The 24,714-nt window shown below is 44.1% G+C and overlaps 1 protein-coding gene across 1 annotated transcript in view; it reads right to left on the bottom strand.

Annotated features, from left to right (window-relative positions):
* Nucleotides 1-24,714, bottom strand: part of LOC126413115 (calphotin) — an 831,469-nt gene that overhangs the window by 590,925 nt on the left and 215,830 nt on the right. The window contains exon 5 of the mRNA XM_050083006.1: nucleotides 23,580-23,650. The gene's annotated coding sequence lies outside the window, so the exon portion shown is untranslated. The remainder of the gene's footprint in view (nucleotides 1-23,579; nucleotides 23,651-24,714) is intronic.

Here is a 24,714-nt window from a genome sequence, read left to right as displayed (position 1 = left end):
AATGTGATCAATAAACGAAAATCGCTTGTTTGTAGATGTTTCAAGAGTAAAAAAGCGAAATGAGAGTGTTTTTCGTCATAAAAACTGCACATTTGAAGACAATCTGAACAGTTGATTGCATTTGGAGTTAGAGATCTAGGGAATAATTTACAAGCACGGTGTGAACTGTTTCTGGTCCTCTCTGTCTAATGATGTCAGCGTCTTCTTCGGGAAGCCGTGTTTCTAAATCTCTTTCGAGTAGTTTCACTTTCCATGGAAAGAAGACTAATCGCAAAATAGCTCCAGAAGCAGCTGGCGGGCGCGTTTCTTATTTGTCGGAACGTAATTGTGCTCCGTCTGGCCGATTTTGCGCGCTTTCTACAAAAGGCACAATTACGCCCATCGCGAGGAAAGTGCTCGCAAACTCATAAGCGTAAAATAACAGAGATGTTTCGGAGTAGTTAGGAATTCCAATATCCGAGCCGTGATTGAAACTGACAAAGTTCTGCGCCGGCGCTCAGGGAATACTTTGAGGCGCTGCCATGCTCCTCGTGCTCGGCGGTCCTAAGCTAGCCAGCCTGTCCCAATATGGTGGATCCGTTATTAGCCGACAGAATCCAACGGGGGGCCGCAGAAACACAAGATCCGCAGGGGACAAGGAGCTCAGGAAGGTTATTGTCTCAGTAATCAGTGCTATCTACAGGGGAACTAAAATTGATTCCATTTTTCTAGATTTCCAGAAGACTTTAACACCGTTCCTCATAAGTGGCTTCTAATCAAACTGCTTGCCTATGGAATATCGTTTCAGATGTGCGACTGGATTCGTGATTTCCTGTCAGAAAGGTAAACGTTCGTTGTAAATGACGGAAAGTCATCGAGTAAAACAAAAATCATATCTTTTTATAATGTTTGACATACTCAAGAACGTGGAAAACCGATCTTAATTTTCAGTACAACATTTATTTGTCTAGATCGGGAGTTTATAAATGATAATGACGACTTCGATTGTGCTAGTAATCACCTTGATGTACTGAGTCATTAAAGTTACTATTTAAATGGCTCACTACTTCAGCGTAAAACATGTGTCTAACGATATTTTATGATCTGGGGATGATAGCTAGCACAGTCGAAACCAGCTATAACATTTTAAAAACTGGCCATCTAGACAAATAAAGTTATATCTGACGTCCCTAAGGAAGTGTTTTAGGCCCCCTGCTGTTATATAAACGATTTAGGAGACAATATGAGCAGCTTTCTTAGAATGTTTGCACATGGAAATTTGTAAATTTGTGGTAAGGTCTAATGGGACCAAACTACCGAGGTCATCGGTCCCTAGGTTTACGCACTATTTAATCTAACTTAAACTAACTTACGCTAATGACACCACACACTCATGCCCGAGAGAGGACTCAAACCTCCGACGGGGGGAGCCGCCCGGACCTTGACAAGACGCCTCAGACAACGCGGCTATCGCCCGCGGCGTTTGCACATGGTGCTGTCATTTACCGTCTAGTAAAGTCATCAGAAGATGAAAAGCAATTCAAAATAGATTTAGGCAAATATCTGTAAGGTGCGAAAAGTGGCAGTTGACTCGAAATAATGAATAGCGTGGGGGCCTCAACGTGAGTCCCAAAAAGAATCCGTTAAATTTCAGTTACAGGACAAATCAGACAAATCTAAAGTCTTTTAAATCAACTGACTATCTAGCTACTGCAACTGTGAAGAGTTTAAATTGGAGCAACCACACTTATAATGGGGTACGGAAGGTGAACCAAAGACTGCGTTTTTTGGCAGAAAGCTTAAGAGATGCAACAGAGCTGTTAAAGAGACTGCCTACACTAAGCTTTTCCGTTCTTTTTTCGAGAGTAACGCTGCATGGCACGGGACCCGTACCAAATGGGATTTACGGAAGACCCTGAAAAAATTAAAAGAATGACAGCTTGTTTTTTATTACCGAGAAATATGATAAGCGAGTTGGGGTGGCAATCACTAAATTAATGGCATATTTCGTGATCTTATCACGAAATTTCCATCACCAGATTTTCCTCAGAATGAGAAAACATTTTGTTGACGCCAACCTAAACAGGGCGAAATTATCGTCGTAATAAAATGAGGTAAGTGAGAGCTCGCACGGAAAGATTGAAATGTTCGTTTTATCCGTGCGTCGCTTGGGAGCAGGACGGTACAGAAATAGTGCGAAGGCGATCCGACTGAACACTCTGAAAGGGGCTTAAGTGTGAATTGGAGAGTAGTCTTGTACATGTAGATGTACGTGAACACCTCAACGACGATCATTACAAATGGTGCGCCAGCTCGTATATGACCGGGATACAGAAGGAACTGGCCGCGACCTATAAGCATGGACAATCCCGGAATGTGTCACAAGTGATTTGAGAAAACTTAGTAAAACATAAATCAGGATCACTGGACTGGGATCTGAAAAGCCCTCCTTCCAAATTTCAGTCCAGAGTAAAAACCACTGTGCTACCGAGCTCGGTCTCATCCATCGAATCTACATCCATGTCAACGTACCTACAACGCTACATTAGCTCATACTCCTTCACCTGCCAGGTTTAGCGATCTGGAAACGCCTACGGGTGCCTAAAATAAGGTCGATGCTATGTAATCACTCTGCCTGGTCTCTTTAAGGTCTTACTATTGTAATAAATTTTAACTGAAGCTATACAATAAAAGTAACCTATAGATTTGACAGTATACAAACAACGACTGAATTAATGTCATGCTTTGCAATGGGTATTAGTAAATAATTTGTTGAAACTGCACCAAAAGCTTCCTCAAAAGCTATGAATCTTAGAAAAGCTGTAATCCACGCTCATTGCTCCATTCTTCAACAGCTCCTTCACGATTTGTAAATGCTCAATTTTGCTACAGCCACTTATGATGCCATATTGCTTCTGTGCAGGATTAAAAGCAGTTTCATTTCAAAGCGGTTTGGGATCATTTTCGTCAATGTTTTATACACAAGGGGAAAGAGATTGTCAGGTCTACGGCTCTTTTCCATGTTTCCTGTGTCAGTTTTCTTGTGAGGTATAACAAATACAGCGTTGTTCCAGTTCCAGCGAATTATTTATGCTGTGCTAGCACGAAGTTAAAAAACTCTGATCTTCAAACGCAATCGTCCTAGTTGGCCAATATGCTTCCTAAGAAATACCACTTACAACAAGCAATCAAAATCTTTTTTTTTTTTTATTCTTACAATCAGAGTATTTACACTTGGATGGTTGAATACATACACTGCTAAGCCAAAACACTATGACCACTGTCCACCACGACGTTAGTTGCCGCCTGGTGGTGTTGCGAGCACGTGACGCGATAACTAAAGTATTTAAACGGAGCAGAGAAGGATAGGGGATCACCCCAGCAAAGATAAGGGCTGCATATGGGAAAATCCATTGAGATAAGCGACTTTGATAATAAGCAGATTATTATTACGCAGAGTCTGTCAACGAATATCACGAAAATGGCGTAGTTGGTCGAATGTTCACGGGCTACTGTCTTAGCATCTACGGAAAGAGGTAGAAGCACAGTGGAACTATTACTAGGCGCTAAAGGGCCTGACGTCCAGGCCTGTTCACAGATCAGAGTTCGGAAGCTTGTCTACTCAGTTAAGTAGGATAGATAGTGATCTGTGGCATTTCTGCCTTAAGAGCACAATGCCGGTGCTCGTACAGGTGTTTCGGAGCACGCCGTTCATCGTACATTGTTGAACATAGAGATCCGCAGCAGACTACCCCTACGTGTTCGCATGTTGATCCAACGACATCGTCAATGACGACTGCAGTGGGCAAAGGATCATCAGGATTCTACCGTCGATCAATGGAAACTTGTCAGCTCTTCGGGTTAATCACATTTTTGCTACACTAGGTTTAGCACAAACGCCACAGTCGAGGTGAATAGTGGCTTGGCCACGGACGCAGGCTGGTGGGAACATTATTATGCTAAGCGACTCATTCTCCTGCGCTTGCATGGGACTTGTGGTAGTAAACGAAGACACGCTGATAGCTGCGAACCAGCTGCATCCCATCAATGCTTCTTGTCTTCCCCGACGACGATGTCATCTTTCAGCAGGATAATTGTCTGTGTCTCGCAGCCATAACAGTGCTGCAGCGGTCTGAGAAGCATTATACTGGGCCCACGTTGATGTCTCGGCGACAAGATTCAGTTGATGTGCCTCGCGCAGTGGCTGCGTGGTTTGAGGCGTCATGCCACGGACCGCGCGGCCCCTCCCGCCCGAGGTTCGAGTCCTTGGGCATGTGTGTGTGTGTGTGTTGTTTTTAGCGTAAGTTAGTTTAAGTAGTGTGTAAGTCCAGGGACCGATGACATAAGCAATTTGGCTCCTTGGACATTGACACGCACATTTCACCTGATGTAAATCTGACGGAACCCATCTGGGGCGCTACCGGGCGCCATCAACGCGCACGCAAATCAGGGAATTACATGACCTGTGCGCAGGCATCTAATGCCACATACCTCCACAAATTTACCAACAACCTGTCGGATCCCTGATATGCAGAATCGGCGATGTACGAGTATTTCTTTCCAAAGACGAACAAACAAACTATTAAGCAGGTGGTCATGATTCTTTTGGTTCATCAGTGTAATTCCCCCCCCCCTTTTTTTTCTTCTCTAAACATATTCATTCTTAACAGTTGGAATTTTATGAGAATATCGCTCAATATGTACTATTTTCCTTTAAGTTTTATAGCTTTATATGGCCTTAAACCTTCTGTATGAGCATATACCTGGTGTCCCAGGAAAAGTGCTCACTACTTAGAGATCAGACAGGAATGATCATTAGATGCATGGTAAACAAACGCTCTAATATGCTCACCTTCATAGTTGTGAGCATTTACTCAGTTTTTCAACTCCGAGACACATCTGTTCTTCTGAACAGGTGCTCCCAGGTCTTAAGATATGTATTTTAGAGCACATGTTTATTGGACTTCTTTGCTTCGAATGATCGTTCCTGACATGTCCCTTAATAATAAGCGTTACTCCTGGGAAACCCCATATTCCCTGTCGACTGAAGCTCCTGTACTGTGCTCGGAGTTCATGCTTTCACTTCATGCATTACACCTTCATCTTCTTCTTTGGCGTTCAACAATTCAGATGAAACAGTTTTTCGTCGAGTCTTATGGTGTGCTGTGAGCATTTGTAAAACCCATCTTTAGCTCACATTTGAATATTAAAGAGTCTGAGTCATTGCACACGTACTTCCAATGCTCACGTATAGCTATAGAGCCAGTTGTCGAGTCTTGATGTTCCAGGATGCGTGAATAATGGTATCTGTGCGATTTACGAAGTCGGCAGCAGTGGCTGTGATTGGAAGTCCCGAATGTCGTCGATGATGGAGCTCAGTTTCTGCATTTCCTGACGCTTTAAATCTCTTTACCGGCCCCGTTACAATGTTCCTATCAACTGCATCATTACTATACACGGCACAGAAACATTTATGAATGTTCACCACGGTACAACAAGAAATCAATTACGGCATGTTGCTTGAAATGAGTGTCTTGCGTAGACGTCATTTTGAAGCTTCACTAACGTCTGCCATACGCAGGAACTTCTCGAAATTTCTCTTACATGCAGAAGATAAAACCGAATTTGAAGCACCCAAAAGGACGTTTTGTGGTTCCTGTTGAGCCGTTCCTTTGTCCGTGGACTCAGTAAGTGTGAAATTAAGTTCCCAAATGGAGTTATTTTTTTCCCGACTTTGAAGCCGGAGCACCCTGTAAGAAAACATAGTACGCGGGTAGCAAAGTATATTGCCACACATTAATTCCCTCATTCATCCTGTAATGCAACGCTGCCGATGCCTCCCTGAGACCGGTGCAGCAGCCGGCAGCGCTTTGTTGTTCTTCGGGCTGTTGCTTGCAAACAAAATGCTCCAGCGAACGCCCGGTCACGCCTTGTGGCGGTTACGAAAGACGCTGTACCGACGCCGCTAGGGCCGTTGACCCGCTAGACCGTTAGGATGACCAAGGCGCAGCACTGGCAGATCCGCAGAAAGCGCACACGAATAGCCTCGCGAGTGAACATTTCGTGCTGAGACTGAAGTCACCGCTGTGTCACCTCGATAAGTTCGTCATGATGCCGATCATGTTCGTTAAACCCACATTCTACTTGAACATGAAGTAGTTGTGGATTACAGGGAAAAAAAGGAAATTTCAGTTTTAATGAGAATTCAACCTCTTTATTCAAGCTAAGACCTTTCCGGTACATGAAAAAACCTCCCTAAATAACACCGACATTTCTTTTGGAATGAAAGAAATGGGTGTATTGTCCATTTCCCGACATTTCTTTTGGAATGAAAGAAATGGGTGTATTGTACATTTCCCTAAATACATAGGTTTAAGTACTTACTATACGATACAAAATTAAGACAGTTCACAATCTACAGTACCTAGCGACTATCCCGTGATTCAAACACAACAGAAGGCTGCCTATCTAAGGGCTTTCAGGGGGAACAAAAATTTGGTTTCATGTATTTCATTTAAATAGCGACAAAATCCACTCGTTAAGAGGTGAACTCTTACATGAAAGATTCAACACAATATGACAAATATTACAGTTCTAAACTGTGTACATGTGTCGAGGCAGCTTGACCTACTGCATGCAAACGCCCAGAGTATATTCGCCAAGTATTTGAGAATGCGAGCACTTAGTGACTTCAAATAAATCTGAAACATAATTAGAGGCCTTTGCGAAACTTCTCGCTGGCATTCCCGACAGTATGTGGAAAGGAAAAATGTTCGTCGCTCACTACATTTTCGATGATCATGCACTAAAAGTGACGCATCAGGAGTGTAGATTTAATTTATTATTTCCTTATTACTTATTGTATTAGTAAAGTATTTTACAGACAGTATCCACATATACCAGAGAAGGTATCTGCCCAATTATACCAATCTGCGACACAAATTTTAGGAAATATGATGTCCTAAACACTGAGATGCACAAAAGCTAGCTTTTCCAGTTAAAAACTGTGTGTATGTCATGAGGCAAATAGCCTCCATAATACAATTTTAGAACGAGAGTGCTTATTGACTTGCAAAAAACTTTACACGTAATTTCAAACCTGTACGAAATTTTTCTTGTTGCCACCACTCACAAAAATTGAAGAAGGAAGAAAAGTTTACAACTTACTACATTTTCGCAGTTTACGCAGTAGAACTGCCGCAACAGGCATGACGTTTTAATTTATTTCGTCTTTACTACTAACAGTATTAGCCACACATTTTGCAGACAGTATCCACAATATAGCACTGACCGTACATACAAAAATATATCATTGTACCACACGTGGATCAGGTAATATGATCCGATAAACATTGAGATGCATGAAAAACTAGCTTTTGCTTCAAACAGAACTCACATTCCCTAGAATAAACCCGCTCAGTGTCTGATAATGAGACCACTTAGCGACTTCCAAAAACCTTCAATCATAATTTAAATTTTTTTCTGAACTTTTTCTTTCTTATATTCTCAACGTCAGTTAGTTAACACATTAACTTATTTGTCAAGTGATCGGAAGTTTGAATATGTTTTATACATGGGAGCTGGATTCTTTAAGTAATCTGGAGTTTACTGATATTTTCATAAATTTTTTCACCGTCGTCAACGCTTGTGTGTACTTACACTAGAACGTAGCATCTACCTCGCCTGAGTGCAACTTCAGGTTTCCAAATGAAGACGGAAGCGGCTTCTGCTGTCTCCTGTTGTAAACCTTTTCCTTTCTGTTCCCATACGGCTCCACCAATAAAGATGTACGAAATATTCATGACAAGCTGTAATTGTATGTGTGATGGGAAATCGAATGCCCATATTTGTCTTCAGCGGGAAATATCCTCTCAATTTAACTTGTCAACCACGCTTCACGAACAGACTTGGAAGTTCAGCGTAACAACGCGGCATGTTTATTAAGACAATTAAGACTTATCTAAGTGAAGCGGGATTGAATTTCCCGACCTGTCGTCCTGGTTTAAGTTTTCCACAGTTCCCAAAAAGCTATTAAAGCCTATACTTCGATGGCTGCTTCAGAAAGTTGGCTGCCATTGCCCCCTCCCATCCGTGTATGCCTCCTGTAACGATCCCATTATCGACAAGAGACGCAACGCAAACTTTCCTTCCCATCTTGAAAACTTCGGTTTACTCCAGGCTCCCCCCTTTTTTTTCTCACTCACGGAAAGACGTTATCGCCTGACCTCATTCTAGTTTCTTCTACGAGACACATAACTGATGCACAAGTGCCTCATGGCTCTATTAATCTCTATCTAAATGCGCGGATACCATACTCTTACAATGACCACTACCTCCCCTCACTTATCTAAGTTCCACAAATGTAATACTCCAACAGGAAGTACAGTTACGAGACACCGCACCATTACATTATAAATTAATTTCAGTTCCCATTCAGACGTCAAGGGTTTACGGCAAATCCTGTGTATATTAGATTCCGTCTTTGAAATTAAAACAGAGAGAAAGGGTAAGAGGAGTTACGTATTTCCCCGTCTCGGAAGTCAACACATATGCTTGTCCCTTTCCAACAAATCAGTATATACTATAGTTTGCAGCCTTTACACGTTTTCACCTAAAGTCCCATATTTGTTTGGACTTCCTACTCTCATGTCCTTCTTGTCTTTCAGCTTTTCTTTTTTCTCTTCTTGATGTGAAACATTATTTTTTAATGTATTTATTACATTATAAATCTAACGATTTTCTCCAATGTATTGCCATTACAATAAAATGTAAAAATATTGAACTATCTGAATGTTATTGTCACGTAATAATTACAACAGTATCCGAAAGTAAGTCATAGACCTAAATGACAGTCTGCAGTTTTTATGCATTGTTTCTCGTATTTGTATTAATCTTCTGGTTATATTTTCTTCCTGTCTTTCGCCTTGTCTTTTACTTTCTGTTTTATCATGAAATGTTATTTTACAATACATTTAATGTACTACGAATGTATGATGTGTTCCCTTGTATTGCCATTAAATGATGCTCAAAAGTCTTAAATTGCGTAAATGAAGTTAGGGTCGGAAATTCGACATTTTGTTCAGGGTAAAAGCAGAATAAATAGCCTAATAAATTAAACCAAAATAGTATGGGCGCCGGTTTATGGCCAGCCTCTCCCGATAGTTGCAGTCTTTTACAGAACTGGTAATGATAACCTATGAATCAAACTGGGCGCGTGTGGTATCAAGAGAAATAACAGAAGCGTGTAACAGAGATAGCCATGATCTGGATTATTTCTGGAAGAGAACGAGAGGGGCTTGAAGTCGGGGTTATCTGCAGTTCACGCTCGCTATACCAGAAAGCATTCATATCGCATTTCCAGATCGCTATCCTCGAGTTCGACTGCCTCAAGAGCGCCTGCTACGGCGAAGTCTGCGCGCAGTATTTTGTTGACGGTAACTTTAAAATATTTATTATCCGAGCCTTATCGCGAGCTCCCTAGCTCGCACCATCGTCCGCCCCTCTGGATTTATTTACCCGGAACGGCAGAGAAGGGCTATCGATTGGAGAAGACGCTGGATATTAAAACGTATTCATCACTCTGACAACAGGGAGCATCGGCCCAAGTATGAAGAGCAGGGAAGAGATGAAGGATACGGGGCGAATATCAGCGGGGGAGGAAGATGGAACGCGCCAGGGAAGTGCTTGCCGGCTCTTCTACGCGAACGCCGCCAGCTTCCAAGCAGATAGTACTGGCTGATGACGGAATTTATGACCTTCATATTCTCTGGTGCTGGTATGCTCTTTCAGCTGCACGAAGGTGCACTCTTGTCGGGTAGAGGCTTCCAGTATATATCGTTGTGTCAGCAGAGGATGTGGTGGTGTCAGAATTGACGGAGGTTGGGGTGAACATAGAAGCTTCTCCGGGAAGGGGGAGGGGGGCGGGGAACAGCTAGAGGTGCTAGAGAGGGAGGGGGGTGAGAAAGCAAATACTTATGTGGAAATTAAACACGCAGTTTCAAATGTGGTACTACAGAAGAATTATGAAGAGAGCAAATTGACTAAACGAAGGGCTCGGCTAACGGGACACATCCACCAAAGGGACCGAAGTATCGTCAGTTTGGTCATGAACGGCTTTGTTTGTTTGTTTGTTTGTTTGTGTGTGTGTGTGTGTGTGTGTGTGTGTGTGTGTGTGTGTGTGTGTGTGTGTGTGTGTGTGTGTGTGTGTGTGTAGGGGATGGGGGTAAGATTTCAAGGGAATACGAGAGCGTGAATACAGTAGGCAGGTGCAAATGGGCGCAGGTCGCAGGAGTTATGCGAAGATGAAGAAGCTTGCATAGAATGAACTGTAAGAGAGAACAGCGTTCAAGCAGTATTCGGTCGGAAGACCACAAACAGAATCAATAACGAACAACGTCTACACAGTTATAATACGACATAGCGTGCTTTACTTTAAAATATTTGGGTCTTTGTACAAAGCGGAAGAGAAGTGTGTTCTCGTAATGCGGAATAGATAAAGTAAGTAAAAGGTACGAAAACCCACAGAAAATTTTCTCTTTGGTCACATGCCACCCTCCTCGCCCCCTCCCCATACTATAGTGTGAAGAGCACAGTTGTTATTCGTTATAGAATTCTCATACAGTTCTAGAAGTGAGTGAGGAACCATCAATTTTCGTGTCACCTATACAATTTAGTTGTGGCGTGAGACATCTTGTAACAAGCTCATTTATGTAACAAATGACAATTTTAGAGTCTCGTTCTGTCCGGGTGCATTTCTGCGGACTCCCATGGCGTGCGTCAGAGATGACACAGTTGGTACAAGAACGTCAGTCACATGTAAAACTTTCTACGTCTAGGAATGAAACATAGCAAGTGCCGAGTTAACAAATCCACAGTGCTTACGAGTAACGTGGTTAATGTTAAAACGAATGCCATGTATTGGAATGCCAGGCACTGTTAGTGAGAACAATCAATATTCTTGCTAATTACTTTATTTGCTGTTTCTTCTATAGCTGCGACATTATTTTTATGTCATGATGTAACTCTAAACCTGAGATACAAAACTGTAGAATACTACTTGTGCTTCAGACCCATCTGTGGCTGAAATGAACGTACAGCCAAAGGCAATTGAACATGTAATGTACAGTGAGATACAAATGACAGAAATATAATGTAACCATCAACGATAAATTTGGTGGCAATATATTTCAGATTCAGACGTCTTTAAGGGTTTGTTTCTGGTAGAAATATAGAAATAGCTAACCAACTGGAGTATCTCCACCGCTAGACGCTTGAGTATAATCAAACACTGTGTTCCTGAAAGATGGCTGTCCCCTCCGAATGGCCGAGACCATTAAAGCGTTTGCTTCCGAGACAATGGGAGGCGCGCGAGCCCTGCAGCGAATTCGCTCGGGCGGATTAACAACGAGGGTATCCATAATGATGATTCGTTTTTCGGCGAACAGATCTTGTACTGCGCTGCATATCGCATCTTCAGTTGCAATAGACTGGTGTTGTATGATGACCTTAGGTTATTTAGGTTTAAGTAGTTCTAAGCTCTAGGGGACTGATGACCGTAGATGTTAAGTCCCATAGTGCTCAGAGCCATTTGAACCAAGTTACAATAGAATTGGCGGAAATAGTGCTCGGAGGAGCTATTGTAAGAATGGCATTACTGAGTTCGCCCTCCGACTGCTCATCACACTCCTCTACTTCTAATGGAACTTCTTTTGGCTGTTCTTCTGTAGATATGCTTTCTTGGCACAGCCTTTACTGACGACACATTGCGAATAGCTGATGCTTCCGGTTCACAGGGCCTGGGAATTCCGTATAGACCATGAGGGAGAGGGGAAAACAGGCGAGGTCACACCTAGGAAATGCGGGGAGCGAATATTGTCCAAATATTTGGAATTTTAACAACTGACTACACACGGAGTATACAATTGAAGAAATTTTTCTTTAATGACTGATTATTAATAAGATTACTATGTAGAAAATATTTTTGAATAATTTTGTATGACATATACTGTTTAATGATATTCTGTACGATTAAGCTGAAAAAAGTTCAAAGCCTGGACTGCCAGTGCTGTGGCCGTGAACTTCAGTTGCTGCACTTTGCTCGCTGGCCGAAACTTAACGTAACGTTTGAGGTGTACAAGGTACGCAAAACACTTCAACGTCGCTTTTCTGGAGAACTAGGGGCCGTCGCATGAAAAGCCGCTAGCCAGGCTCTTGGAACAGGTCCCTCTGCAACATACCTAAGCACGATCAAAATCCGTGGTTAACAGGTCTGATAGTCCTCTTGTTAGAAGGTCTTCTCACACTTTTGGTAAACATTTTTGGAATACAGTGATCAATTAATTGTTATATTTAGATTAAAGTTCAGTCTTGATCACGTTATGTCTGTTTTAATGAGTAACCGGTTTCGGTTTTTTCTATAAAACCATCATCAGACCCATTGGCTCCCTTGGGTTGGTAGGTGGAGCTCTCCTTGCTGCTGTGCAGTCAACTGATGCAGTTGACTGCACAGCAGCAAGGAGAGCTCCACCTACCAACCCAAGGGAGCCAATGGGTCTGATGATGGTTTTATAGAAAAAACCGAAACCGGTTACTCATTAAAACAGGCATAACGTGATCAAGACTGAACTTTAATCTAAATATGCTTCTCACACTTGCACATGAGACGACATGTAGACACGTAGTCAGCTGTCACACAGAAATTCCGTCCAGGTGGGGAGGTGGATTAGTCATGAAGCACATGCGGCGACCCAATGTTACTACAGTGGGGTGCACGTGAGAAAGCTGCAGCGCGATGTGTTCTGTACAGAGAAAAACGGAGAATACTCTGTAGCGCCGCCAGTGTGCTGTCTGTCTGCCCCTGTCCCACGCCTCATGGTCCAGCCGCAACGTCCCCCGATAACTGGCAACGCAGGTGTGAGCGCCACTGTTTCTACTCATGTCCTAACCTAGCAGAGTTTATATGCTCGGAAAATTATCGGTGTCGCTTCTTAAATATTTGCCGTGTTTGCTTTACCCTAAGGGATCAAAAGTCATGGGATACCCCCTAATATCGTGTCCGATCTCCTTACGCCCAGGGTAGTGCAGCAACTCGATTTGGAATAGTGCAGCAACTCGATTTGGAATCGAATCAACAAGTATCTGGAAGTCCCCCGCAGAAATAATGAGCCATGCTGCCTCTATAACGCTTCATTAACCAAAAGTGTTGCCGGTGCACGATTTTGTGCACGAACTGATCTCTCGAATATGTCCCATAAATGTTCGACGGGATTCGTGTCGGGCAATCTGGTTGGCCAGATCATTATGTCCCGGATGCTGTTCAAACCAATCGCGAACAATTGCAGCCCGTAGTTTGGGCAGCAAACGGTCTCGAAGTAGCCGAACATAGCCATTTGCAGTCAATGATCATTTCAGCTGGACTAGAGGACCCTGTCGATTCCATGTAAACACAACCCACCCCATTGCGGAGCCACCACCAGCTCGTACAATGCCTTGTCGAAAACTTGGTTCCATGACTTCGTGGAGTCTGCGCCACACTCGAAACCTGGTGTCAGCTCTTAGCAACTGAAATCTGGACTCATTTGACCAGACTACGTTTTTCGAGTCCAGGGTCCAACCAATGTGGTCACGAGTCCAGGAGAAGCGGTGACGGCGATGTCGCGCTGTCAGCAAAACCACTCGCGTCGGTCGTCTGCTGCGGTAGCCCGTTAAAGCTAAATTTCTCCGCACTGTCCTAACACATACGTTCGTCGTACGTCCCACATTCATTTCTGCGGTCATTTCACGTAGTGTTGACACAGCACTGACAACTCTACGCAAACGCCACTGATCACGGTCGTTAAGTGAAGGCCCTCGGCCACTGCGTTGTTCGTAGTGAGACGTAATTCCTGAAATGCGGTATTCTCGGCACACTCTTGACGCTGGGGATGTCGGAATACTGAATTCCCTAACGATTTGTTCAAAAAAAAAAGTTCAAATGTGTGTGAAATCTTATGGGACTTAACTGCTAAGGTCATCAGTCCCTAAGCTTACACACTACTTAACCTAAATTATCCTAAGGACAAACACACACACCCATGCCCAAGGAAGGACTCGAACCTCCGCCGGGACCCCTAACGATTTCCTCTACCTCCAACTACCATTCCGCGTTCAAAATCTGTCAATTCCCGTCTTGTGGCCATAATCACGTCGGAAATCATTTCACATGAATGACCTGAATATAAATGAGACCTTCACCAATGCACTGCACCTTTATACCGCGTTTACGCGATATTACAGCCATATTTATATGTGCTTATGGCTATCCTATGTCTTTTGTCACCTCAGCGTAATGCCAAACCCGAAATGACATTCCGATGCCGTTGTGATACAGGATAGGACCAGGAAGAACAACAACAACAACAAGAGCTGGTAAATCACGCTGCACTGGGTTCGAGATCTCTGACTCACACTTCTGTACGGCCTAGCAAAGATGCAGCATGTCCGTGTTCCCGTGTGTGTGTGTGTGTGTGTGTGTGTGTGTGTGTGTGTGTGTGTGTGTGTGAGCGAGCGAGTGCGAGCAGAGGAAGGAATCTCGGGCCGTGCCCTAACTCTTCTGTGAGAGCAGCACTTCGCCTGCGAGGCCATGGCCGGCCTGGAATGGTGTAGCCCCTGCCCGGCGCGGTCTCTGATGAGTGCCGACGTTTATTGGCGTCGCCCGCCAGCGGCCGAGAAAAACCCGGTGACGCGGCGCTGCGCACCCTCCGCCGGCCGCTGGCGGCTGATGGACGGCGGCCTTTCAGCGCGCGTTACCCCGGCAACCTCTCCTCCGCCCTCCTCACTGTGCCGCTAAATGGACGCCGGGCCAAGCCAGCTCTGACAGCCGCGCCCGAAATAGCCACGCCCATCTGCTCCACGCCAATCACCCTGACCCCTCGCTGGCAGTCCTCATTTATTTATCTCAAGGTTGCACACCAATTCGTCCGTATATTATGTCAGCGCCATCTCTCTCTCCCCTCCCTGTTAACAGTTGTGTACAGTAATGTGGAAAAAGGAGAAAAAGTTCTCTCCTGTGCCCCTCCTCCCTCCCCTCCCCCCAATCTCCGATACGAATCCTGCATTGGATCTGCGACCATGTTTGGCTCTCGTACTCCTATTTTGGTCGCTAAATTCTTTGTATTGTATTCTTTGTAACACGTTACGGTTTACAGCATCAGACGAACTACATACACAACCCAGAAAAACAATCCAGCACCCTCAAAGGTAAGGCTGTTTTAGTGACAAATGAGGTGCAAGGTAGTTCATCATTGTGGGAGTATGTGATAAGAACTTCAGACCAAATGGATCACACATATCACAGTAAAGGGTGTCCAAACAGTCCCATCAATACACAGTGTACTCCCTCCCCCTCCTCCCAACTGGTGGCAATGCAGTCAGTAATTCTCACATGCAAACGATCGTAAAGGTGAAGAATAGTATCCTGCGCTACACTGTTCCAAATATCTTGTGCCTTTTGTTGCCTTTCGGCAATGGTTTTCGTAGGCCCTGGAGAACAAGTAAGTTAAGGGTGGATAGGACTTCAAACGGGCCGACTTGGAGCAGGAGAGGCGTCACAGGACATTTTAATTTCCACTGTCTATACTTTTACAAATAAATTCATAAAACTTTGTCAACATGACCAGGAAGGATTGAGAATTCACACTCATACGAGTGGAAGTTCGAAAACATAACGAAATGATTTTTTTTACATGTGAAATTTCATCATTTTTTTCACTTGCTAATGGCAGTATTTGTTGCTATAGGTACACTTTTCATCATAAGTAAGAGAGATTCTTCGATGAATTTTGCACAGCATACAAATCATACTTAAAGGTGTATGAAACTCTAGAATTTTCCAAATCTATTAAAAACTGTGGTAAAAATGGAGGTAATTAACTAGAAAATTTGTGTTTTTTCTAAACATGAAGTTTAAAATATAACAGTTAATTCGTTTTTTCATAAATTAAATAAATTCTAGAGTTTCGTACACCTGTGAATATGGTATGTATGCTGTGCAAAATTCATCGAAGAATCTCTCTAACTTATGAAGGAAAGTGTACCTATAGCAACAAATGCAGCCTTTAGTAAGTGAAAAAATTATGAAATTTCGATGTAATAAAAACAATTATTTTGTTATGTTCTGGAACTTCTGTTACAATGATTGTGAATCCTGAATCCTTCCTGGTGTTTGCTGACAAAGTTTTATGAATTTATTTGTAAAATTATAGACACTGGAAATTAAAACATCCTGTGATGCCTCTCCTGCGCCAAGTCGGCCGGTTTGACGTCCTACCCCCTTAATGTTTCATCGCGTCCCATAAGTGTTCACTGGCGAGAGACGCAGTGCTCTAATTGGCCAGGGCAGTAGTTGTACACCACAGATGTCACTTTGCGGCGCAGCAACTGTATGTGTTTGTGCACTGCTCTGTTGAAAAAGTGGGTCATCTTCCTGTTGAAGAAATGGGGAAAACAGCCTGTGCAACTTAGCGGGCACTCATTACGTTACCTTGCAGAAACACCTAATACAACAGCGTGTCCATCACACAATGAAGCCTGGGATGGCACCTGTTGCCGTAGGAGAAAGCAGCTCACCAATCTACGCCATACACGTTTACGTCCATCACTCGCATGCAGACAGAACCTACTCCCCACGACTGAAGACAAAAGAGCGCCATTGCACTTTCCAATCAACCCACACAGGACACCAGAATAGCTATGCTTGGGACATGTCGTAGTTTCAGTGGTTACACGGCCAGAGCCACATATAGTTTTAGTCGTGCGGCAAGCAGACGGTTCCCAGCGGTCCCTGCTGAAACAGAGGGTGCAACATTTACCCGGATTGCGTCGCTGGATGATGTTCGATCGGTCATCAATGGTCGCACAATGTATCTGTCTTGGCGTGCGTCTCCGTTACCCAAGCGTCCAGAACCTGAGCTACACGTGCGGGAATGTGTGACAGACCACTGTCGAAAGCAGCGACACATCACCTCTGCACTGTGCCCCACATCTGCAGCAGTCCTTAAATGTGTCTATCAAGCTTTCCACAGGCCCGCAAAGCGGCCCCGTTCAAACGACTGAAGCTCTTCACCACGAGTAAGTTCTCGTCGGTGGGACATGGTTATACCCTACGTTGAATGTTCACCTCTAAAACAATGTTCACCTCTAAAATTAGCACAGCTTCTGCCTCCAGACGCAAAACAGAGGGGTTACAGATAGGTCTCAGTATGCACATATCATACTCACTTGCCACTGAGCACAGTCCTTGAGGGTGTTGAAATTTTTTTGCCGGCAGTGTAGTATCTGTCTAAATTAAGCGTCTTACTCAGCTTCAGACACCTCACAAGTTCTGACGACGCAGTAAGGCGAAACGTGTTATAGTTAGTATTAAATAAAGAAAGTAGCAACCAAGACAAGAATATATTATTGAAAGTCTTGTCTGTAAACTGAGGTCTGATGTGGATTGCGACATGTGAAACTTACGCCAAAAAAGGGTAGAGATAAGGTCCTGTCCGAACTCCACAGCTTGCGTGGTAAGCAGAACAGGCGAGGGCTCTTATGCGCTATTTTCTTTTGTGATAACTGCTGATGACAGGTCTGGAGAAGCAATAACAACTGTAAAGCCATTTCCTTTTCAACTGGAAGTAGCTATAATTTATATATTTTAGAAACCGAAATCTCTTCCACTCGTGCGTTCTATTACACCTGATTTATGTTTTATACATTACTCTAAGCGAGCGGCATATGGGACACATGTTATACGACGAGTAATCAGCCTCCGCATAAGTTATGATTCTTATCCGAATTTTCTTTCCGAAGTTTGTACGTCGCTTGTTTCGAGCTTTCTCCCAGAATAACCTCACTGTGGCTTACGTGCTTGACCGAGCCGTGGGAGCAGCAGACGCCAACGTTTCCAGTGTTCTGCTGAGTAAACGTTCCACCCAGGCAGCCAGTTGGAAACGTGGGAAATGAGTCATTTGAGTGGTTGCTGGCCGCATCTCGGAGGACGGAGCACTGCCTACACACTCTCTTGTGTTCGAGCCTAGCTTCAGAGTAGACAGCTTTAAGCCGTCTACCTCTGCCTCTCCTGAGTCATACTTTTATACTGATCATATTGCTTAGATCACCCGCCTTTGTCTCTGTTCTTCAGGACTGGCCACCATCTAACTCAAATCCGAGCAGCTTCCTCTCACAGTTCCTACTTCCTTTATTTTATTCGACCACCTATACAGCCAGTCGTCCTCTATTCATGTACTAGGCGAGCTAATCTGTAATCTGTAATTTTACAATATATCCTGAAGTTCGGCGTATTTCTCTCTTTCATTTCAAAACTCCCTTCTGATGCCCGACCTGTTCTATCCTGCCTGACCAGTCTCTACTTTTTACGATTGTTCAAACTGGTATCAGAAGTGGTACACTCGTTTCAGCTATGCACTTTAAAATGCTCGTAATTAAGCATACATCGGCAAGACATTGATTTCTATTGTGAACGGCGCCACATCATGGTCCTGTATACTTCGGCCCTTATAACATGTGACGAAACGTTCAACTCAACGAAAATTAGAGTTATATTATGGGTGATTAAACGAGCGTCCATCCATTCGGGACGGCCGAGGACTCTCCGTGTGCAGGTAGTCCGTCACTTAGTGAGCAGTTAGTTTCCGGGACTACTGGAAGCAAATTTAACATTTTTTATTTGGGCGCAAATTTCACTGGGAACAGTTTTCACATACCTGTCAACTGAAGATCGAGCAGACGAGTCGTCCTGTCCTACAAAACTACGTCACTGGGAGGACCTACTGGATGTTTGCCATTGGTATACCACAACGCACCTTTTAAATGAATGGCATCACAACGATCAGACACGCCTGGGAGAGTTTATTTCAACTAAGTATGTTACCAATATGCGGAATATAGAAGCTAGTAACTAAATATAAGTAACGCAGGAATCACTCAATAATAGAACGTGCGTCAATCATCGCACGCTGCACTGCACTGCTAGGAGGGAAACTGATTCTTAATCATTCCGTACTTCATGCGTCAACTCCTCAACAACTTGCATACCAAATACTGTAGGGTTTCGTAAGGAATCCTTCGTAGAGACCTGAATGATTTTTCACGTTGCAGCAGAGTGTGTACTGATTTGCAACTTCGTGGAAGATTAAAATTGTTTGCTAGACCGGGACTCGAACCGGGGAACTCAGCCTTTCACGTGCGAGTTCCCTACCGAATGACCTATCCAAGAATAACTTACCCCTGAGAGAATGGATATTGCGGATACATGGCTTAGCCAGAACCTGAGAGATTTTTTTCCACAATGAATTTCCTTTGTAGATTGACTAGAATGTCCCAGGAACCTACTAATGAATCGATATCCTCAGTTAATTTCATTATTTTCGTGCGTTAGATCTCAGATGGAAATGCAGACTCAGTCTGTAATTTGCCTAAGGTTGTGTGGAGAGACGCCTAAAACCCAAAACTGTATTCAAGATGGACAGTGTATCACATCATGGCACGTTAACGTCCGAGGTTACTCATCTTTGGGTGCTGGCAACTACCGTGCTGCGTGTAAGGTAAGTCAGCTGCTCGATTTAGGTCCACCTCCCAACGTTAATCGGAGGTCTGCTAACTGTAGCAGTGCTGTTGTTTACAACGCTGTAGTGGGAGGAGGTCCCACGGGCGCGTAGCGTTCCGGCCAGCCGGGGCTGTGGGGGCGTGGCAGCTTTATCAGAGTTGCCAGCCGCTTCCCGCGGGGGCAGGAGCAACGGCTGCATCAGTATTCAGGGCGGGGCGAGTGCGGTCGGGGATTCCCCTGGCAGGTGGCACGTCTCTGAGGTACCAGTGCAGCCATCCCCCTCACACTACGGACAGGGGTGCGAGGCGGAGATTTACAAGCCGCACGGGTGGGGCTTAAAGTTTTACGCCCCTGGCTTGCATACGCGCTTTGTCGCCGTTGGGGACAGCTTCCGTCGCTTTTGTCGGGACAGTATCCCGTGCCTGTTTTCTGCCCTGTGTGAAGCCGAGTTGCAAACGAGACCGCAGGGAGACGCTCCAGTTCTCTACACAGTTTGTCGTTCATAATTAGAGGAATCAGTAGAAGGAGGTCGGTGTGACAGCAGTACATATGCTATCTGATCAAAAGTGGGTTACCTGTTACTGGACATTAATATGGATTGTGCCCACCCTTTTGAATTCTGCTGGGGACAATTTCAGCACAGTGTCTTACTGTCTGTAGAGGAATGACAGCCCATTCTTGCTCAACAGCCGAAGGTAGTGATCCTGGACTCCGGAGTCTGTAGCGAGGTCTAAGCTCTAATTAATGACAAAGAAGTTACCTGAGGTTGAGGCCGATACTCTGGGTAGGCCAGTCCGTTTCAGAAACTTTATTGTTCCCCATATCATTGCCTCACAGATGTTGCCTTACGATAGGCTGTACAGTCATGATGATACTATGACCATCTCCGAACTGTCCCTCCGCTATACGCAGTACACAGGGCTGTAAAACTGTTCACAAACCCGCACTAAGCATATCTTAATTGGCAGTAAGCGGACAGCATCCTAACCACGAAAAACAGCAGCTCCTCCATGCTTCACTTTTAGCACTACACATGATAGCAGGCATTCCCCAAACCCTTCGATTGGACTACCACCGGATGTAGCGTGATTCATCAAAGTCACTCATATCTAGTCGTTCGTTATTCTGTGGCCTTGATTTTTAGACCACCTCAAGCATCACTTCGCATTGAAAAGAGGAGATAAAAAATGGTTCAAATGGCTCTGAGCACTATGGGACTCAACTGCTGAGGTCGTTAGTCCCCTAGAACTTAGAACTATTTAAACCTAACTAACCTAAGGACATCACAAACATCCATGCCCGAGGAAGGATTCGAACCTGCGACCGTAGCGGTCTTGCGGTTCCAGACTGCCGCGCCTTTAACCGCACGGCCACTTCGGCCGGCAAGAGGAGATACGTGTGGCTTATGAGGACTTGCCGGACCACTGAACCCCATTCCTTTAAATTCTCTACGCACAGTAATCGTGCCACTTAGACTACTGGCAGCGGTTCGGAACTCTCGAGTGATTCCTTCCGTTGGTTTCGTGCGATTTTTTTACAACCATCCTCTGCAGTTCTTAAATGGTCCCTGCCAGGTCTTGGTTTACCTGTGGTTGTTCCTTTGCATTTCAACTTTTCGTCACATCAGCAACAGTCGACTTGGGCAACCTGAGAAGGGTTTGTATGTGTGTGATGGATTTGTTACTGACATCGAACGACTATTCCACGTTCGAAGTCACTGAACTGTCCTGACAGAACCAATCTGCATTTATTGGTTTTCTCCTGACAACATTCCTTGCCTTCTTTTATACTGTCATGTCAACCTTTCGTGGCACCTGGTGGTCAATTTCACATTAGATAGGGGTACCAGGGTACCTTTGGTCAGATACTGCATGTTTAGCTCGTTTCCGGTCTGTGACAAAAGATAATGTTTGAACGTAAATCGTGTCGATAAGTCCAAAACTTTGAAACTATCCGAATACGGACAAGGCAATTCTCTTGTTTAAAATTTCCCTCCTTCCATGTTTTTAAGAACTGTTAAAAATCTAGCATTTCGTCAGTAATTACTCATACTCCCGTCAGTTCTTGGTACAATAATTCCGTATTTACGGTTGAGAAACTAACTATTTTTTGTCCTACTAAGCTTTGTTTATTTTGAAAGGGTTTACGATTTATTGAACTATAGTAAGGAAACACCGGACCAGCATCCACAAGAGACACTAGTGTGTATAAAACCAAACGTAAGGAACAGAGACCCTTTCAACCCACACACAGAATCTATGGTTATGACATTGGATAATTTGACATTACTCACCAAATGACAAGACGAAACATTCTCTCTCTCTCTCTCTCTCTCTCTCTCCCTCTCTCATTCACTCACACACACACACACACACACACACACACACACACACACACACACTCACTCTTTCTCTCTTCAGTATCCGACAGTGTTCTGGATTCCCCATCCAGTCCGAGTATCGATATGGAGGAAAGGTCAGAGAAACCCGGGGTCATATCACCGCCACCGCTTGCTTTCGAGAAGTGCCCTGCCGCTGCTTCGGGCATGTCACTTGACTTGGGCGCTTCCGCTGACTTGACAGTGTCCACAAATACCGCTTATCCGGTAGTTCTCGCCATTACATGAAGCCTTCGGTACACACCACTGAGAGCAGAGTAATCGATCTTACCTGTGTCAGAGTCTTACGACTTGGATCACTCTCTGGACTGTCTGTGCACACTTACGAAGACTTTCAAAACTCTCTAGACTTCGCTTTTGCCAAGTCGACCACTTGGTGAACTCAGTGGTGAACTCAGCCGTCATCGGCCATGGGAACTCCCCGTATGTACCCAGTCTCTAAGTCGCCGACAGTGCAAGACATCGAAAACTGCGTTCCATTTACGCCGAACGGGACGGCAACTTTTTGTTCGCTCGCTCGGTTTCATTCGCTCCTACTGTCCCTCCTCATTTCTCTCTGACATACTCACACAGATACAATGCTCACTCTCATATGATACCTTGTTACTGTAGAAAGCAGCAGTAGCCTCGAAAAACTGGAGAAAGAAGTCTGGGTAGAGGCGTGAGGTACAGAAGGAACTACACACACTTTTACAAATTTAACCATGGGCAGTGGCGTGATGCTGAAAGCTGGTTTAATCCGCCAGGTCGTATCAATATCGTAGGCTACTCAAATGTGTGTGAAATCTTATGGGACTTAACTGCTAAGATTATCAGTCCCTAAGCTTACACACTACTAAACCTAAATAATCCTAAGGACAAACACACACACCCATGCCTGAGGGAGGACTCGAACCTCCGCTGGGATCAGCCGCACAGTTCATGACTGCAGCGCCTTACCCCGCTCGGCTTATCCCGCGCGGCTCGTAGGCTACTGTGGGAACATTTCAATTCCAAGTGCACGGTAGTCGGAATTTTTATTGTGAGGTGTAATTTACTTGCGACAAATAATAGCCTATAAATTGTAGTATACAGTACAGAGTAGCACTGCACCTATAGAAAGGGCAAAGCAACAGAAAATCGCAGACACACCGACGAACTTCGATCTCATCGAGAAAGGTTCTGTTTGACAACCGTTAACTCTACACAGAAAGCAAAAGTAAAAGAAGCAAACAGAAAAATCAAGGAATAAAAGTGCTGAGTTACTCCTCCTTGACAATAAAACAGTCTACGCAAGGCCGTTTTGTATTTTTTTTCCTTACGTTTGCGCATTTATAGTAAACATACCGCTAGAGAACCGTTACGTAATACGGACATCAGCTACGGGTGTATTTAACGGTATGAGCACCGCTAACATTCGAAGACACCACGACAAAGTAATATAAACAGTAGTACTTTTTATTGTCTGTAGAATGTCTTTCGTGTTTCTTCGCAAATTTCTCTTCCCTTTCAAGTGACCACTGAAAGCAAAGGTTTGTTTCGAGGTACTTTGCAGATTTGACGTTGAAACTTTCAACTACATTCAGAGCAGTAAATGATTTGGATTTGGCACCTACAAAAGAGCAAAGAGTTACATACCTGTAAGTTGCCTTCAAGGTAAACCGGTATCTTTCTTGCAGTCAACAGATGTCACGGATTGCGCAGTTTACCTGAAAATGAAAAAAAATATCTCTCAAACATGAGGTTTGTGTCAAGAGATGACATAGAACAGAAAGCATTTTTAAAATCTTAAAAATTTCGCTAGTTTTTAAATGGTTCAAATGGCTCTGAGCACTATGGGGCTTAACATTTGTCGTGATCAGTCCCCTAGAACTGAGAACAACTTAAACCTAACTAACCTAAGGACATCACACACATCCATGCCCGAGGCAGGATTCGAACCTGCGACCGCAGCAGCAGCGCGGTTCCGGACTGAAGCACCTAGAACCGCTCAGCCACAGCGGCCGGCAATGTGTCGTATTTTGGTGATTTCATGTTTTAGTCCACCACATGTGTGTGACCGTTTACGGCTATATCATCATGATCATCATCACCATCGTCATCATCACCCTATCATTAGCCAATTCGATCACTTTGTGATGTGGCCTCTTCAATTCAGCGTGCAACGTAAGTTCCCCGCAGATTCTTCATTTCTGCCGATCTTGACCTTCCCGTTGCTATAAATGTATACGAAAAACAAGAGCGTACTGGAATAAAGAAGCTATGAAAAAATAAACTTTATATTACGTTGCTAGCTATTGCTAGCGACTTCGTCCTCGTGGATCTCGAGCCCGCATTAAATTTGTAAAATTCTGAAGTTTGTTAACGGTGAGAAAACCGGCTGCCAAAAAGGCACAACTGTAAACAGTTGATGTGTATGTATCGTGATACAGATATTTGAAGCCTGAGATACCAATAGGCCTGGATAGAGGAACAGCTTATTGCTGTATTCAAAGAAATAATGAAAATTAAAGAATTTCTTCGTATACAGCATTTTATTTTTAGCCATTGCAGCCATTATAAACAAGTTATTTGAGCTATTGACCCGTAAACAAGCTATGTAGGCTTGTTTATGCGAGAAACAGTTGGTCCTGAGGTCGACGCCGGTGTCTCGAAGCACCTCTGCTTGCGACCCGTTGATGGTCATGGCGAAGCATATGCTCACGGGAAACTGCACGTGTTTGAATTGGAAAGGGAAATTCTTGGGAACGAGGAGCATGCGTGATATGAAAAC

The sequence above is a fragment of the Schistocerca serialis genome, chromosome 7 (genome assembly GCF_023864345.2).
Source record: "Schistocerca serialis cubense isolate TAMUIC-IGC-003099 chromosome 7, iqSchSeri2.2, whole genome shotgun sequence".
Taxonomy (NCBI): Eukaryota; Metazoa; Arthropoda; class Insecta; order Orthoptera; family Acrididae; genus Schistocerca; species Schistocerca serialis.
The sequence above is the reverse complement of the archived record's forward strand: the minus strand, read 5'-3'. Positions and strand labels throughout refer to the sequence as shown.